This window comes from Molothrus aeneus, chromosome 25, assembly GCF_037042795.1.
Source record: "Molothrus aeneus isolate 106 chromosome 25, BPBGC_Maene_1.0, whole genome shotgun sequence".
Taxonomy (NCBI): domain Eukaryota; kingdom Metazoa; phylum Chordata; class Aves; order Passeriformes; family Icteridae; genus Molothrus; species Molothrus aeneus.
This window is the reverse complement of record NC_089670.1, coordinates 2,642,875-2,660,171: the sequence shown is the minus strand read 5'-3', so window position 1 is coordinate 2,660,171 and position 17,297 is coordinate 2,642,875. Positions and strand designations below refer to the sequence as shown.

General features: G+C 47.9%; 1 long non-coding RNA gene across 1 annotated transcript; it reads right to left on the bottom strand.

Moving 5' to 3' along the window:
- Positions 1 to 2,498: 2,498 nt before the first annotated feature.
- On the bottom strand, positions 2,499 to 9,694 carry LOC136566574 (uncharacterized). Its single transcript, XR_010785044.1, has 2 exons — positions 9,488 to 9,694; positions 2,499 to 3,282 (listed from the first exon to the last, which is right to left on the bottom strand). It is a non-coding gene; the product is annotated as an uncharacterized lncRNA (long non-coding RNA).
- Positions 9,695 to 17,297: the final 7,603 nt, after the last annotated feature.

The window sequence follows — 17,297 nt, the reverse complement described above, 5'->3', positions numbered from 1 at the left end:
TGGACACAGCCCTGTGCTGGGAGCAGCTCTGCAGGACAGAACAGATGCCACCTGCACAGCCTGGCATCAGGAAGACCCCTCTGCTCTCAGACCCCATCCCTGGGTGTGGCTGTGGGTTGGAGTGATGCCTTGTGAAGGCTCAGCTAGAACAGAAGCTGGACAGAGTCACAGAATAAAGCAGGGATTTATTCAAAGCATCTCCTCCATGGATCCACCTTGGGCAGCACAAGAGCCCAGCCAGGGCTGCACCCAAGATGAACCAAAATGGTCCCAAAATGCATGGCCGGGCACGGGGTCTCTCCCTGGGATCAGTTCTGCTCCATTTGCATCTTGCAGTTCATTGTCCCATTCCAGCTTTAGCCCATCCAGTCCCATCCTTGTTTTTCTCTCTCCAGCCCACGGGGTTTGTGCTCTTGGGCTGAGATTTGGATCATTTGTCCTTGGTGCCCAGCTGGAGCAGGAATTGTTTTGTGTCCCTGCTCTGTGCACAGAGCTCAGCATCCCCTGATGTGAAGCTCAGACCCACACACTAAAGCAGCACAGAATGTGAAAAACATAAAATCTAAAACCTGAGGCATGAGGAGGATGCAGGGTGCAGGGCAGAGCACCCTGAGCCCCAGGCTGTTCTCCAAAATACTGTGAGGCTGATGTGGGGTTGCCCGGTGTGAAGCTGGAATCAGACCCCACCTGGCACCAAATCCTCCCTTTGGATAGAGCCTCAGCAGTGCTGGCCAGCACTTTCTCACCCTCTGGGGGGTGACAGCACAAGGAGCTGTTCCTGCACAGCCAGGGTCCCTTGTCCCAGTCCCCACACTGAGAGAGCTCCAGCTACCACAGGCCTGCTGCTAGGGCAGCAGTCATTGCTCCCTTTCCTTTCATTCCTGAAGACACCTGTGGGATCAAGATGATGCTGTTTGCAACTGGACCCCCCACCCATCACACCTCTGCCCCCCAGGCAAAGACAGCAAGTGATTTCCTCAGGTTGGGTTGGGTGGGTTTTTTAGTGCCCTGCATTTTAGGGGGAGGTTGGTGAGAGATTCCCTGGAGATGCTGAGGGAAATGCCTCTGACCTGCCTTGGGCACACACCTCTGTCAGCAGCACCTGCCAGAGGCATCTGTCCCCTGCCACTGACTCAGAGAGAGCCGCAGGTATTGGCTCATCAGGACACTTAGGAAAGAAAATCAAAATTAAATAAATGTTTATGGATTAAATTCCTTGGTAGGAGGCTCTTACAAGGGATTCAATTCCCTTTCATTCATTTAAGGAGAACTAAACTGAGCTGTGGTCATTTTAATTCTGCTAAAAACAGTACAAAGAAGCATAATGTGACTTATCTTAATCCACTTGAAAAATCAATTCAGTTTAATTTTCTTGAGTGTCTTGCATAGCTTGCCTTTGATTTTTCACATTAATTAGTTTGATTGTGGCTGACTGAAACCTAGCATGACCATAGCTCCCCTGACACAAAATGCTCCTGTGGCTGCTGCAGAGTGGAAATGCAAAGCTCCTGTGTTGGGTGCCCAGGATGGAGGATGATCCTGTGCAGGCCCCATGACAATGGCACAGGGTCACTGTGGTTAGGAGGTGCCTCTGGAAGGTTCAGGTCCAGCCCCTCTGCTTAGAGAAGGCTCAGCTGGAACAAAGTGCTCAGTGCCATGTCCACTTGGGTTTGAATATCTGCAAGGATGGGGAGGCCAAAACCTTTTTGGGCAAATTTTTTCCCTCAAAAAAATTCCCCATTTGACCACCCTAACAGTAGAAAGAATGGTTTCTCTCATGTTTCAAACTTACTCTTTTTGATTTTTTTTTTCTTCCAGCATGTGACACATAGCTGGAAACAACCAAAAAGTGACCATGACTGCAGGGGAACTGATAAAACAGAGAGGATCCAAAGCCACTTTTGCAGCCCCTTACACCCATGGCCAGGACAGAAATGGATGGGAAGATGAGAAAAATCCCTGCACACACCATGGTTCTTCAGCAGGGTGGGTCAAGCTGAGAGCAGAAATTGGTGGAGCTGCCACACACTGCTGAGAAATTCAGAATTTCCACCCCCCAGAAGTCAGCAGAGCCATGAGAAAAAGAGGCTTTTACAAAGCACTTGGCAGAGGAGGTGAGTTCATCATCTCTTCATCCTGCAGGTGGGGAAGATGAGGCAGAAAAAGTAAAAGAAACCACTTGCCAGTGGTTACCTGGCACAGAAATGCATCCAGGTGCCAGCCCAGCACGGGCCAAGTGCAGTGTGAGTGCCAAGCCCTGCCTTTATCCCAGGTATGATCCCACAGCCCTGGGGCTCTGATGGGTAAATGCTCATGGAACAAAACAAAAACAGAACTGCCAAGGTGGGGCAGAGGGAAAGGAAAAGCACCAAGGCATGGGAATCTGCTCATGGTTTTAAAAAGATTTGGACAAAAGCCAGATTTTAATTTTTGATGGTTTTCCTTGGAGAGAAAAATACCAATAAAATGCTAAAAAAAAATCAAAACAAAGCCATTGGCTGTTGAAATCCACATGTTTGATGTTTATTCTCATTAAACCCCTATAGAAGCATGTGAAATGGAAAAAGAAATCTGCTTTCTTATGATCCAATAAGTCATGAATCATTAAGGTTGGAAAAGACCTCCAAATTCATCAAGTGGTAAAATGGTCCATCAGAATCCAGTGTCTTGGAGATGAAACTGGACAGTGGCACCTGGAAAGGAGATGCCAGTTCCAAAGTAAAGGCAGGAACAACCAGATCCCCCTGGCAGCTCTGGGGTGGCTTCTCCTCTGCCAAAGGCCAGGAATGAGGGGAGCAGCCAGAGGAGAAGCTGCAGTGGAGATGGGTGTGTGACAGCTGCTGCTTAGAGAGGCTGGTTGCTCTGAGGAATGCCAAATTACACAATTACACAGTCCCTGCTGGATTGAAGCCTTATGGATCTGCATTCCCGAGGGTGAGCTGATGGATTTACTGCTGTTTCACCAGTGCTCATTACAGGAGTGTTTTGTTCCAAGATGAGAGGAGGGGGTGAAAATTGCACCCCCATCAGCCCCAGCTGAAGGGGATCTGATGGTGAGAGGGTCCAAAGGGAAGACCGTGGATGAAGCAGAGGTTTCCCACTGGCTCTGCAGCCTCAAGGGGCTTTGAAATGAGGATTTGAGAGCCTCCAGCAAGCCCAGGCACAGGGCAGAGCTCTCTTCTCTCTTCCCTCTTCTCTCTTCTCCTCTCCCACAGTGTGTTCTGCTCCTGTGGGTGCCCCACAGGTGGAACATCCCCAGCTGTGTCCAGGCTTGTGCTTGTCCTGCAGGAAATAGGATTTCATGCAAGTGAGACATGCTCCAGTTCACCCTGACGTGGACAAAAGGAGAAGCAGACACTAAACTCATGCATTTGAGCTGTTGCAGACACGGGACCATCCATGGACTCAAATCCCACATTCAAAACCAACTCCTGTATCCAGGCTCAGCCTCTTCATCCCCGGCCAGGCCACACCAAATTCCATTTCCAGCCTTGCTGCAGGCTGCAGGAAGGGATCCTGGTGGTGTAGCTGAAAGCTCCACCCAAGGCTGGCCCTGCTGCTCTGCTCAGCTCTCCCTTGAGCTTGGCAGCCCGTGCCTGCAAGTTCCATTTTTTATCCCCCGCATGCCAGGCTGCTCCATCCCCAGGCTTTGCTCAGGGATTGCCATGCAAATAAGCCCACTGCTGCCTCAGACTGTGATAATTAAAAGTGAAGTTGTAAAACAAGCAGCATCAATTTGTGGTGCACGTCCCCAGCACCACATGGTGATTGCACTGAGTGGGGAGACATTTCCAGCTACGCAGCAAACTGGAAATAGCCTGGAGAGAATACATGGGAATTCAGCTTGTGCAGCGATTTCAGATGTCAAAACAAGTTTCCTTGTTAATATGAAACTATTTGGACTTTGCATTTTTAATTAAAGCTTTTAATTATCCAACGGTATTTTATTAGCTTTTATGAAGACAGCTGCTTTAAGTGCTACAAGCCAAATCTGTGCTATTGGTCCGAGGCAGGGTTTCAGATGCAAACAGCCTTCATTGTGACTAAATGGGGCAGTTTAATTTAAACTCGACTTTACTGTCCCAGCTTGATTGAAACCCTTTTATGGCAGAGACAATAAACAGCCCTGCTGGGAGAGTTTGCAGCAGCTGGGAGGGGATGCTGTGCCTCTCAGCCCTTCCCAGGTGAGCATCAGCTGCCTCTGGAAGGGATTTCTCTGCCCACCCCACCTCCCTTCTCATATTGTTTTGTCTTTGAGACTGGAAGGTGCTGGCTGGAAGCCTTTTGCACCCCTGGGATGGGTTTTGAGGTGCTGAGGCCCTAGAGCTGGTGCTGCTGGTGGGCTCCCAGAACAGGAGCTCAGGGCAGCTGAACTCACTGGCTCTGGTCTGTGGGAGGTCAGGCTCCAGAGATGTTCTGTGCTGGTTCTGTGTCAGAACCCAGGAAATTCCTCTGGCTGCCCTGGAGGACTTGAGCCCCTGCCCAGGGGACTCAGAGACCCTGGCACAGACCCTAAGACCCCTGTGCCTTTGATTTAGCCCTTGGAAAAAACAATTACCAACTTTATATGAAGAATTATGAGCCATGAAAGTTTAAGTAGAATGATAGTGAATTTGTCATGGGGTGAAAAATAGATTTTTTGGGGTCTTTAAAATGGGGTTTCATGGGACAAGATGGAGGGATCTGGGTGTGTCCAGCCTTTCTCGTTCTTGGCCTCCATCTTCTGGGTGATGTTGGCAATTTTAGATTGGTTTAGAGTAGAAGCTCACTGTCTAACATAGGTGATAGGTATTGGAAAGTTATTGCAAATATTGTACATGTAGTTTTTGGTATAAAAAGATAACACTGCCCTGGGGCGGGCACTGTGCCTCTGTCTGTCCTCTGAGCAGACCTCAGCAGGCCAGAGAAAGAATTTTCTAGATAAGAAACAATAAACAACTTTGAGAATGAGATTAGAAGAGTCCTTATTCAACCACTTATTGTATATATCCACAATATTTTGGTTTATATTGTATATAACCACAATATTGTATATAACCACAATATTGTATATAACCACAATATGACTCCTTATTCGACCACTGGGCTGGGAAAATAAACTTTCTAACCCATCTCAGAGTCACTGTGAGCAGCAGAGATTCTGAGAGTTCTGCAGCACTGTGATCACAGTGCTCACCAAGAAACAGGTGGCACTTGTGGCCCTGAGATATTTATTCATTGGGACCTTGTTGTTTACTGCTGCAGTGTGGCCTCCCTTGGTTCACAGCTGAACCAGTTGTGGGAGCCTCCTCCTGTGCAGGAGAGCAGGCAAAGAACAGAGCTCCTGAATCCATTGCAAGGGAAGAGCTGACAATCAGAGCAGGTTTCTGGCTGGAGCACAGCCCTGTGCTGAGTGCAGTGCTCCAGTTTGAGACCTTCCTCTTCATTATTGTCAAGAATCATCTAAATGTTCTAAATCATCTGTGTTTTGCCAAGAAGAAAGGCAAAGCAGGCAGCTTTTGAGCAGTGAGCTGGCAGGGTCAGGGGCTGAAGAGAGGATGGCTGTGCCTGAAGCTGAAAGGGCAGCTCAAGACCCTCTGTCTTTTGAAAAAACCCCACTCTTGCATAAAAAAAAGTATTGTAATGGCTCAGAAGAGTTGGAAGTGATGAACAAATGTGTCCAGTTCCACTTCAGGTGTTACAACTGAGTAAGAAAAAGCCTGGATTCAGGAAAGGCTGAATTCTGAGCACTCAGCAATGAGCCTGTTTCTGTGTGGAAGTCTCAGTCAGGAGGAAGAAATGAGGACTCAGAAATGGTGTGTTGGGTGTTTGGTACAAAGCACAGCATGCCAGGCTGAGGAGCACAGCTGTGCTCACCCCCTGTGGGAGATTTTGGGGGATAGATCCTTTTCTCTTGGTTCCCTCTGCTCCTAAAGGTTCAAACCTTGCACGTGGCCAGGCTGTCCTGCAGCGCCAGCCATGGTGGCTTCATCCTCCTTCCTCCCAGGGCTGTTGGCAGGGAAATTCCTACATCAGAGATGCTCTGAGACAGGGCAGATCCTGCCCTAACAGCACCAAGGCTGAGAAGGAGACCCCAGGACTTACAATTCCCTTTCCAGCAAGTAGATGTGTCCCAATATCAAAGCACAGAGTTTTATTCACCCCTTTTTTGTCTCTTCTTCCCCCTTGGGATCTGTAAGGGAAGGTTTCCAGAAAAAGATGCAATATTCTGTGTCAGTACCCAGCCTTGCTGCAGTCTCTCAAGAGCTGGTAATGATGAAGATTTAATGCAAATCGAATGGACTTTTCATCTTAGCAGAAAAGTATTTACAGCCCATTAAGTAGATGGGAAAACTGGTCTTTTTTTTTTTTTTTTGGAGGGGAGCAGAGGAAAAAAAAATACTGCTGTGTAAAAATGTGGCCACAAAAGGCTCTTAGCTTGAGAAATTTAGCCTGAGAAATTTATCAGCTTTGAGGATGGAAAACTCATCATTTATATATAAAAATATATCACTTTTAATTGCACAGCCAACTTCAGCTTTACTCATTAGCTACTCACACTACTCTGCCAAGTTACACAGTGGTGAGCTGGCTGGAATATTTTATTTCATATTTCATCCTGGACCAGAAAAGTCAGCATATGGCTCCACCAGCCTTTGTTTTCTTCAGTCACAGGACAGGGAAATAAAAGCAGAAAAAGGGAGAAAGGCTGAGAAGCAGGAGAGGAAGAGGAAGGTGAGTGTCTGGGAATGCTCCAATTCCTCAAGCAGGGATGAGCAGCTCTGGCACCCTCAGGTGTCTTTGGGGCTGCAGGGCTCTGTGGCTGCTCCAAGGCCATGTACCAGGCCTGATGGTGAGGGGTCAGACACAAGAGCAGCTTGGTGAGGGGGTTTTAACTACCTTTAGGATGTCTGACCCCTCTCAGTCCCCAGGTCACACCTGCATGCCCTCCCAAGGTGTGTTTACACCACCTTAAATACCTCTGATAAGGGCCTGACTCTGCAGGGATGGCCAATTTCTGCACCCAATCACTCTCACTTCTCTGACAGTTTTTCTTAATGCCTTGTCTGAAATATTTCCATTTGTAGCTCCTGGCCCCAGCTCTCCTTGTTTTTACTGTTTCCAGATCATTTGAATAATCCCCCTTTCTCCTTTGATGGTATTTCCCTGGAGGTATTTATAGCATCATCACACTCCCCATTTAATCTCCTTTCTTGCAAACCTTATAAAATTAAATTTTCCATCTCCTCTCCTTTGCCTGCTGTGCTCCTTCAGCTTTGTAGCAGCAGGTGGCAGGAGATTGAGGGGTGTGAGGGTCCTGCAGAGAGATTGAGGTGTTTGGGTCCTGCAGAAACTTTGGGGATTTGGGGACCTACAGAGCCATTGGGGTGTTTGGGACCTGCAGAGACTTTGGGGGTGTTGGGGGCCTGCAGAGACTTTGGGGGTGTTTGGTTCCTGCAGAGACTTTGGGGGTGTTTGGGACCTGCAGAGAGACTGGGGTGTTGGGGACCTGCAGAGACTTTGGGGGTGTGAGGGTCCTGCAGAAATTTTGGGGATTTGGGGACCTACAGAGACTTTGGGGTGTTTGGGACCTGCAGAGCCATTGGGGTGTTTGAGACCTGCAGAGACTTTGGGGGTGTTGGGGACCTGCAGAGACTTTGGGGGTGTTGGGGACCTGCAGAGACTTTGGGGTGTTTGGGACCTGCAGAGACTTTGGGGGTTTGGAGACCAGCAGAGACTTTGGGGATCTTTGGGACCTGAAGAGACATTAGGATGTGAGGGTCCTGCAGAGACTTTGGGGGTGTTTGGGACCTGCAGAGAGATTGGGGTGTTGGGGACCTGCAGAGAGATTGGGGTGTTGGGGACCTGCAGAGACTTTGGGGGTGTTGGGGACCTGCAGAGAGATTGGGGTGTTGGGGACCTGCAGAGACTTTGGGGGTGTTGGGGACCTGCAGAGAGATTGGGGTGTTGGGGACCTGCAGAGACTTTGGGGTGTTGGGGACCTGCAGAGAGGTGCCAGCATTGGGGGGACGTGGAGAGGGTTTTCCTTTGAGATTTGAGGCATTTTCTGAGCTCAGAAACCCCATCCATGTGAGCTGCTCTGAGCATGAGGGACACTGGCAGGGCACCAGAGCACCTCCACCTTGCTGTGGAACCACACAAACCCAACCCAGGCAAACACCTGCCCTTCTTACCCATGGGAAGGAACAAGCAAAGAGCACAGAGAATTAAAAAAATTATTTTGGTTTCCTGCTCCATCCCTTCCACGTGGCTGCTGCTCCTGTTCCTGGAGATTTAATCCATTCACACCGAGTCAGCTGCAGCCCCCAGCTCCTGGAAGGAATTTCCACTGAGAAATTTTAAATTGAAGTGGCTTTTTTAGGGGCAAACCACATCTCTGGAAACAAATGTCCCATAGGAAATATCTGCGCTATATTTTGCATTCTGGAAGTAAGGTAAAAAAATAAAAATCCAGTGAAAATGGAAAATAGTTGATGATTTCAGAGCTTGTCCCAAAGAAGGGAGATCTGCTCTGTTTTTCTTTACCTAGTCTCCCAGGCCAAGCTGCACAAAGCTCCTGGAAGTCTGCAGAACCTGGTTTAGAGGGATGTGGCTTTACCTCTGCAATATCCCAGCTCCAGAGGTCTTGTTCCTTCCAGGCCCTGCCATGACTGACATAATATTACATATTTCATAGTAACTTTACTAATCTTAGTTCCTTTGCAGCATGAGGAAGCCTGAAGCTGTGGGCAGCAGTGGGAAATAATGGGGGCTGCTCAGAGGAAAATGCCTGCATTGAGATGGATGTGATCCCCCTCAAAGGGCAAAACCAACTTACTGGGGAGAGGGAACAAGAAAATTATTATATTATATATGTTATTATGTATATTATATTTGAAATCTGTCACTGTCATATTTTCTGGAAAAATCCCTTTGCCAGGATTTCTTCTCCTGGGAAGCTGAGAAGCCTCGGAGAAAAATGAAAACAATAATTATCTGATTGCTTCTCCTGTGTTTTGCTGCTTTGGAATGTGGTTTGGAGATAGTTTACCAACAGGTGAATGTTTGATTGGTTTCATATGAATTGTTTTTACTTAATGACCAATCCCCATCAGCTGTGTCAGACTCTGAGGAGTCAGTCATGAGTTTTTAATTATTATTCTTGTTAAACCTTCTGTCTGTATCCTTTCTGTATTCTTAAGTGTAGTTTTAGTACAGCATTCTATAACATAACGTAACATAACATAACATAACATAACATAACATAACATAACAGCCTTCTGAGAATATGGAGTCAGATTCTCATCTCTCACCTCATCCTGGGGACCCCTCACAAACTCAGCAGAAATCCTTGTATCTAATCAATAACTTTGGAAAGAAGAGAGAGTAGCAGCCTGATGCTGATAGACAGGAGGTTTTGGGTAATAGATGAATACAGATTTTGCATTGAATGTGAAATATTGCTGTCAAATTAAAAAAAAAAAAAAAAATCATTTTCCTTCCCTACCTTCTGGCAAAGAAATTGGAAATGGGAGCCTGTGGACCAGGTCCAGTGTCAATGTGCAAACTGAAGGTTCTTGCTGAAACAAAGAGAGAGTCTGTGGCTCTGGTCTTGTAGCTCACATCCCTCTCTCTCGCTGTGGCTGTTTGTCCCCACTGGCAGCAGTGGTGTCTGTCTGCAGGACAGGAGGCTGAGAGCTCTGCCCCACGTTCCTTTCTGGCTCCTCATAGCACCCAACACCTCGTGCCACCCAGCAGACTGGGATTAATGGGAAAAGTTCACAGTAGCATCATTGTTTTGTGGCTGTGGGATGCTGAGGGCAGCCCTCCCTTTCACAGCTCAATTACTGGCAAGAAATCAAGGGACGCTCAGAGCAAAAAGAAAAAAAAAAAAGAACCAAAACACAACAAACCTCTAAAAACCTCACGTCTCATGTCAAACCTTAAGTCACAGGACAGAACAGTAAATAATGGACCTGGTGACCTAGACTTGCAAATATTTACATTCCCTTGGCTTGGCTGATAGCAGGGGTTCCTCTTACCATGTCTCACCTAATTAGCAGCAGACTGCAAGAATCCAGGGGTGGGTTCTGGTTTCTTTTTCACCTCCTTTGTGCCTCTCTCTGCTGGGCCATGTAGTTTGCATGTCAGGAATAACATGAGGAAGGTGTGTGTAGTTACACCAGAGACTGGCAGGACCTGGGAGCCAAGGACAAGCTTCCACAGCCACCAAGGTGTCCAGGCCTTGATCCTCTTCTGTCCTGATGGTAAAACCTGTCTGAGGGCTGCCACACATACAAAGGGCTGTGAGCTCCTTGATTTTAGGGCTCTCTCACCCCAGAGGCTCACTCTGTTCTCCCAGTAAAATCTTGGCTGTGCCACTGCTTTGAGGCAGGCGTGGTTTGGGAGGGTACTGGTTGGCACGTGCCAAAATTTGTGGTCGAGAATGTCAGAAACAATCAAACTCTGCAGATTGCAAGTTCATGTTCAGGCAAAGACAAAAAAAAATCCCAAAGTTCGTAAAAAATTTTTAAACTTGTATCATTTCCAACAGTGTGGGCCGGGGAGCTAAACCCCAGAATGTGAGTCTGCACAATTGCTAAGGCTCCCTAAATGGGCACTAAGGGAAGACAGCACTGTGTGAATTGCTGTTGGTCTTTTTATTTGACAAAAGGGCTAAATCCAAAATGCATCCTGAAATGCTACAGAAGAGAGGGAAAAGCTGCTTCTCTTTACTCTTTACAGTGAATTACAAGCAAAACAACTGGTTCTTGGACAAAATCTGGAATAAAGCCATCCTGCCATCTACCTTCAGTGGCCTTTCCTCACTGGGTGCTTTGTGCCAAGGACAGAGGTCGTTAGGAGGGACCTGGAGCAGCTCTGACCAGAAGATGTGGAGATGGACCCAGTGGTGCAGCAGGGCCCAGGCTCTGAGCGGGGCTGTGGAGGGGCACAGTGAGGAGGTGGACACGAGGGGACACGGCAAGGACATCAAAGCTCAGGATGTGTTGGTGGTTAGCTGGGATTTCCAAGAATGTTCACCTGTTTTCCATGGGGATCACATAACTTCCATTTGGGTTTCTTCTCCCAAAGTCACACATTGTCTCTCCAGGGCTGATGGGGGTGGTCTTCCTCTGGCTTTCAAAGGTGAGTTTGATAAGGACATTTTGTGCAGTCAGAAAAGAGCTGCTGCCTCAGGTTTTGGCTTTTCTATTTTTCACATTCTGTGCTGCTTTAGTGTGTGGGTCTGAGCTTCACATCAGGGGATGCTGAGCTCTGTGCACAGATCAGGGAGACAAAACAATTCCTGCTCCAGCTGGGGACCAAGGACAAATGATCCAAATCTCAGCCCAAGAGCACAAACCCCGTGGGCTGGAGAGAGAAAAACAAGGATGGGACTGGATGGGCTGGAGCTGGAATGGGACAATGAACTGCAAGATGCAAATGGAGCAGAACTGATCCAAGGGAGAGACCCCGTGCCCGGCCGTGCATTTTGGGACCATTTTGGTTCATCTTGGGTGCAGCCCTGGCTGGGCTCTTGTGCTGCCCAAGGTGGATCCATTGAGGAGATCCTTTTAATAAATCCCTGCTTTATTCTTTAGCCCCATTTCCCCAGGGGTAGCCCAAGGACATACATTGAAATTGTGACCCACTGGGCCTTCAGCTACTGTGTGTAGGACCCCACACAGGCCTGTGAATGCCTCTTTATCTTCCTTTGCTCCATGCTCTCAAGGCTGGCGGCCTTGCATCATTCTTACAACACTCCTCAGCCTGACCTGCAGTGCCCTGAGCTGTACAAACAGTCACATGAGGGAATGTTATTCATGTCTCACACAGAGCTTGCACTATGTCCTGGGCACTGTATTACAAACTTCTCGAAACAAAAAGCCACTGAACAAAATCCAGTCAGCTTTACCCAAGGGCCAGCCAGCATCCCCTCCTCTTGTGCTGCAGCCAAGGAGGCTCTGCTGGGGCTGTGGTTTGTTGCTCACAAGAGCTCTCTGTGTCAGACAGAGGATGGAGAGAGCTTCCCTTCAGCAGGGGTACAGCCACAGTGAGCCTGAGCCTGGGCAGGAGCACCCTGGGGGCTGCAGCAACTGGGGCTGCCCAGGGTGTTGGATGCAGTCTGGTCACTCCATCCCAGCTCCCAGGGGGACATGCTTAGGTCTGCACAGCTCCTCCCCTTTTCCAACCAGATATTTAGTGCTGAGGAGCTGAAATCCTGGGGTGACCCATCCCAACTGGCCCAGCCAAAGACCCCCTGCACACCCCCAGCAACAGAGAACTCCAAGCACAGCCATCAGCCACGTTAAAATCTGAATTTTCATTGCAACTCCTTTTCCTAAATTTGCAGGACCAGGTTTATGTCTTTCAGTATTGAGTAAATGATGTTGAGAGATGCTGGCCTGGTGATAAATGGTGTATTGAGAGATGCTTTATGGGGCCACCATGGGCCACTTTATCTGCTGCCTCTTGCAAGTTACTGATTCATTCCTTTTTCATTTTCAGAGTCAATTTTTATTGATTTCTTCCCCTTGCTTTCCCCCAGCCACAGAGAACGAGGGAAGAACAAACAAAAGTGGGTGCAGGAGGATGGGACACCAATCAGAATCCTCTTGCCAGCTTGGGTCACTGGGTAAGCTGGGCTGGAGGGGTGCTGGGCACTGGGACCTGGCTCCCTGGGACCTGGGTGACATCAGCTGCTGGCCCTGGCTGGGGCTCCAAGTGCAGCTTCTGCTCTAGAACCATTCCCCAGGCTGGGGTGGCATCAGGGAGGATCAGGGTTGGGTAAATAAGGGGGAGGGATGGGGTAAATAGGAAGGAGTTTGGATGTGGGTGATCCTGCAGTCCAGCCCCTCTTTTAACACAGACTTTAGAGTGGGGGGTTAAATGCCAGATTAGAGGTTTTTAAAGAAAGAAATAAAAAAGCCCTGGCTGGAGCAGGCATGGGGCAATGCTGGCGAGCAGATTTCCATGCTGACACCCCCAGCCCTGTGTGGGTGCAGGGACCCTGAGCATGGCATGGGCTGGGGGACAGGGCTGGGCACCAGGAGGTCAGAGCCACAACAAGGGGTGACCCCCTGAAGGTGTCAGTGCAGGGGGGAAAGGTGAGGGAGCTTTGGTTCTCCCATGGGAGGACCTCACCCTGGGGACCCCCGTGGCACAGGGGGGTGGAAGGCAGGAGCTGTGGGTTCCTGCCAGGAGCCCCTCCATGGTGGCACCTGAGCAGCCAGGCTGGGCAGTGCCCATGCCTGTCACTGCCTCTCTTGCTCAGAAACCCCACAATGGCCCAGAGCCCCCCAGTGGCAGCTGCTGCTTGTCTGAGGGTGATCCCCACCCCTCTGGATGGTGTGGGTGGGTGCTCCTGACCACGGTGCCACCTCCTCCCTGTGCAGCTCTGCAAAACTGATGGGAGGGCACTGCAGGAATCACTGCAATTAACCTCTGGTGCCCTGAATAATTCACTGGCACAGCATCCAAACACAGCTCCAAGCAGCCTGGGAAGTAAAGAGGGGGAAGAGCACTGAGTGGCCTCTTCTGCCCCCTCCCCATGGACATGCACTTGCATTAGAGGGCTGAGTGCTTTTATTTTGCTAAACCACTTTGAAGTGGAAACCAAATTGCATCGTCTCCCTCCCAGCTCCCCTGAGCCCTCCTGGTTTTAATTAGTTCCATCTGATGTTCAGAGGCTTCCAAGAAATAAATGTGCTTTCAAACTGCCTAAAGAGCCTGGTGGTGGCAGAGCACAGGGAGCTGGCTCAGTGTCACACAGGCTGACAGGGGACACGTGGGCAGCACAGCAGTGCCTGCAGCCAGGCTCCATCTCCCCTCTGGCCACTGAGAGGGCTCTGCTCTGCATCTTCTCCATGTCCATGGGCTGAATGTTTTGTGCTGAGGTCCAGAATCCTGCAGAAATATCAGAATAAATCACAAGCTTCACCTCCCCTCTGGCCACTGAGGTGGCTCTGCTCTGCATGTTCTCCATGTCCACAGGCTGAAGGTTTTGTGCTGAGGTCCAGAATCCTGCAGAAATATCAGAATAAATCACATGGGACTCTATTTTCTCCATGGTGGAAAAAGCCCATTCTTTATTCACATAACTCCTTTTTATACAGCTTTACAGATGTTGTGAGTGACTCCATTTGGTCAGGAGCTTTCTTGCCAATCACTTTATTGGTTAGTAACAAGTTATTATCTTGTATTGGTTGGTCACTCAAACTCTTGGTGTGTCCCTGCAGGGAAAGTTGTTTGTGAGACACAGTTTCCATTTTTTATCTAACAGAATAAAAACAGTTTATACAGTGCTGGTTGTTTTTTACCCAGGAATAGATTGTTATCCTAATAAACTGCTCACACCAGGATTGCTTTCACATGGGAACTTGCAGGGGGCTAGCTTGACTCAGAAGAAATGACAGGCAGATTAAATCAGAGCAGGCCTGATTTTATAAGGCTTTTCTTTATAATTTTTCTACCTTACTGCAACAGAGAAAGATGCTTTAACCTTTTTGCTGCACAGGCATCAGAAAGATGCTTTAACCTTTTTACTGCACAGGCATCAATATTTTTCTTCTGTTCCTTCATCCACTCCTGCTTTGCTCTAAGCTTTCTGCCTGGAGTTCAGCTTTTCAGCCCAGGCTGAAAAAAAATAACTAATGGGAAAGCAGCTGTCTTGTCTCACTGCCTACAGACACATTCTGTACACAAATCTTTGCTGAGAAAGACATCATCATCCCTGTTGGGGTGTGGAGTAACTTGGAAATGAAGTCCTAACTCACTGAGTTAGCAGGAAAAGCCACAGTCTAACAGGAACTGTGCTAGCCAGAGTCCTCTGGAACAACAGGGACAGAACCTCCTTTGAGGCTTGCACTCCATTCCTGTGCTCCATGAAATGCCCAGGACAAGCTGCCCCAGGAGGGTTTTATTCCCACATGAATAAAATTTACCTTGGTTTCCCTCATTCTGCTGATAAGCAAAGCCAGTAAATCTTAGCAGTGTTTGCTCTTTGGATTTGGGGAGCAGACAGTTGGAGCATATTCCTCTTATCTTGTCCTAATTAATCTGCTGGTTTCTGTTCTGGCTGTCAGGAGTTGGGCTGCAGTGTGGATTAGGTGAATGAGCTGATTGCACCCACACCTCCAGCTCCTGCCAGTGTCCCAGGAAAATTCCAGGTGGAATTTCTCTCAGTGCCACCTGGGCTCATCCAGGAGGGAGCAGCAGCCTTCTTCAGACAGCCCATCCCACGAGCATCCTACCCCGGCACCTCAAAACTGCTGGAAGGAGCCAGACACCCAGGGGTAAATCTTGTCGTGCCACCACAAAATGTGTGGATTTCCTGGCTGCCTTCCCTCCACAGGGCACGCCCAGGTTTCCCTTCTCCAGAGGGCCCTGCTGCTGCAGAGAGCTGCTCCTGCTCCGGGCTGGGGGATCCTGAATCAGCCTGTCCCAGGCACCACTTTGGTGCTGCTTTGTGTCCTTGTCAGCTGCTCTGCTCTGTCCATCTCGTGTTCAGGGGCACTGTGACCCTCTGGCTGTGTGGGACACCCCCACAGGTACCACTTGGGGTGTCCCACACTGACTGACACCCAGCTGCTCCAGAGTTACTCTCCATAGCTGTTGTATTTGTAGGGTGCCCTGATGAAGGAAGGAATGATGAATCTGCCTCCATGTTCTCAGAAGGCTAATTCAATATTTCATGATGCTATATTATATTAAAGAATACCATACTAAACTATACTAAAGAATACAGAAAGGATACTCACAGAATGCTAAAAAGATAATAATGAAAACTCTTGGCTCTTTCCAGAATCAAGAAACAGGAAAACTGAAAAGAATAAATTCAGTACTTTATTTCCATGACTGCTTTTGAAATATGTATTTAATTCTTGAAATAGGGATAAATACCTGCAGATATGTTGTCTAGAGAGGGACAAAAATAGGTCAGCACACCATAGTGCCTGCTAATAACAATTATGTCCCATGGAAGCAAAAGGGATCATAAAGGAGAGCTGCTCTAATAATATATTTATTTATTTTATATATGTATATGTGTATGTGTATATATTTATATTTTATATGTATGGATGTATATGTATTGGCCAGTGAGTGAAAACAACTCACAGCAGAATCCAATGGAACAATCACCTGTGGGTAAACAATCTCCAAACACATTCTAAAGGAGAAAAACACAGGAGAAGCAAATGAGATAATTATTGTTTCCCTTTTCTCTGAGGCTTCTCAGCTTCCCAGGAGCAAAATCCTGGGCAAAGGGATTTTTTCAGAGAATGTGAATGCCACACATATCTAAGGAATGCCATAAATTCCATGGGACTGCCTGGCCCCCACTGCGTCCTTGGGTCCATGTCTTGCACTTTCCTACATTTTTATAGATGCTGTTAGGCTGGGAGGGGTCCTCAGGCCTCCTCTCCTTCAAATGCTCCCTCCTGTGCACCAAGGCAGGTTTTATGAAGAGAGAACCCAATCTTGATCACTAAGAGCTGGATCTGACGTACAGACAGTAACTGTGAGACCTGGGTAACCGCAGCCAGCCTCTGCTCTGGGGAGGATGCAGCTCAACCCCCTCCGTCTCCTTCTCCCTTCCTCCTCCACTGCCCCTTGCAAATTTAACACCCCAGAATTTGGGTTATTCCAGCCAGGACCATGCCTCAAAGAGGGCAGACAAACAGCAAAAATGTTTTTTTTTCTGGACTTGCTGCTTGCCTTTCAGGTTTATGTCTGTAGGTATTATGTAATAGGTTTTTGTTCTTTTTTTTTTTAAAATTTTTTTCAGTTCAGTCTACTTGTCAGGGTATTTTGTTAACAAATGATCAACAAGCACAGAAATTTTGGTGGAGTCCTGCTCAATTACAGCCCATCTCCTGGAGTGATTTCCTCCCCCAGAGAACTCTTCTGCTATCAAGTGTGATTGTGTGGTGTCACATTAGAGAGAGCTTTGCAGCTGTGATTCCAGCTGCTCTTTCCTGGTCAGTATCCTGTTTGTGATTAAAAAAATACATGAAGCAACAAGCAGATTTAATCATTTGGTGTCCATGTTGTATCTACAGACAACAGACTGGGAGGAGGAGAGGAGGCTTTAAGGGAAGTGTTTTAGAGCATGGTTCAGTGCTCTAAAATATTGTGTATCAGTTAATTATGCAAAAAAACCCCACAACAACAACAACAAAAACAACATCAAAAACCAAACACAAAAAAAAAAAACAAAACCAAACAACCAAGCCCTTGGAAACTTTCAGTTTTTACAACCAGACATTTTTTATTTTTTTTCAGATCTGGTTCAAGACCTGGAATTTGCTCTCTGA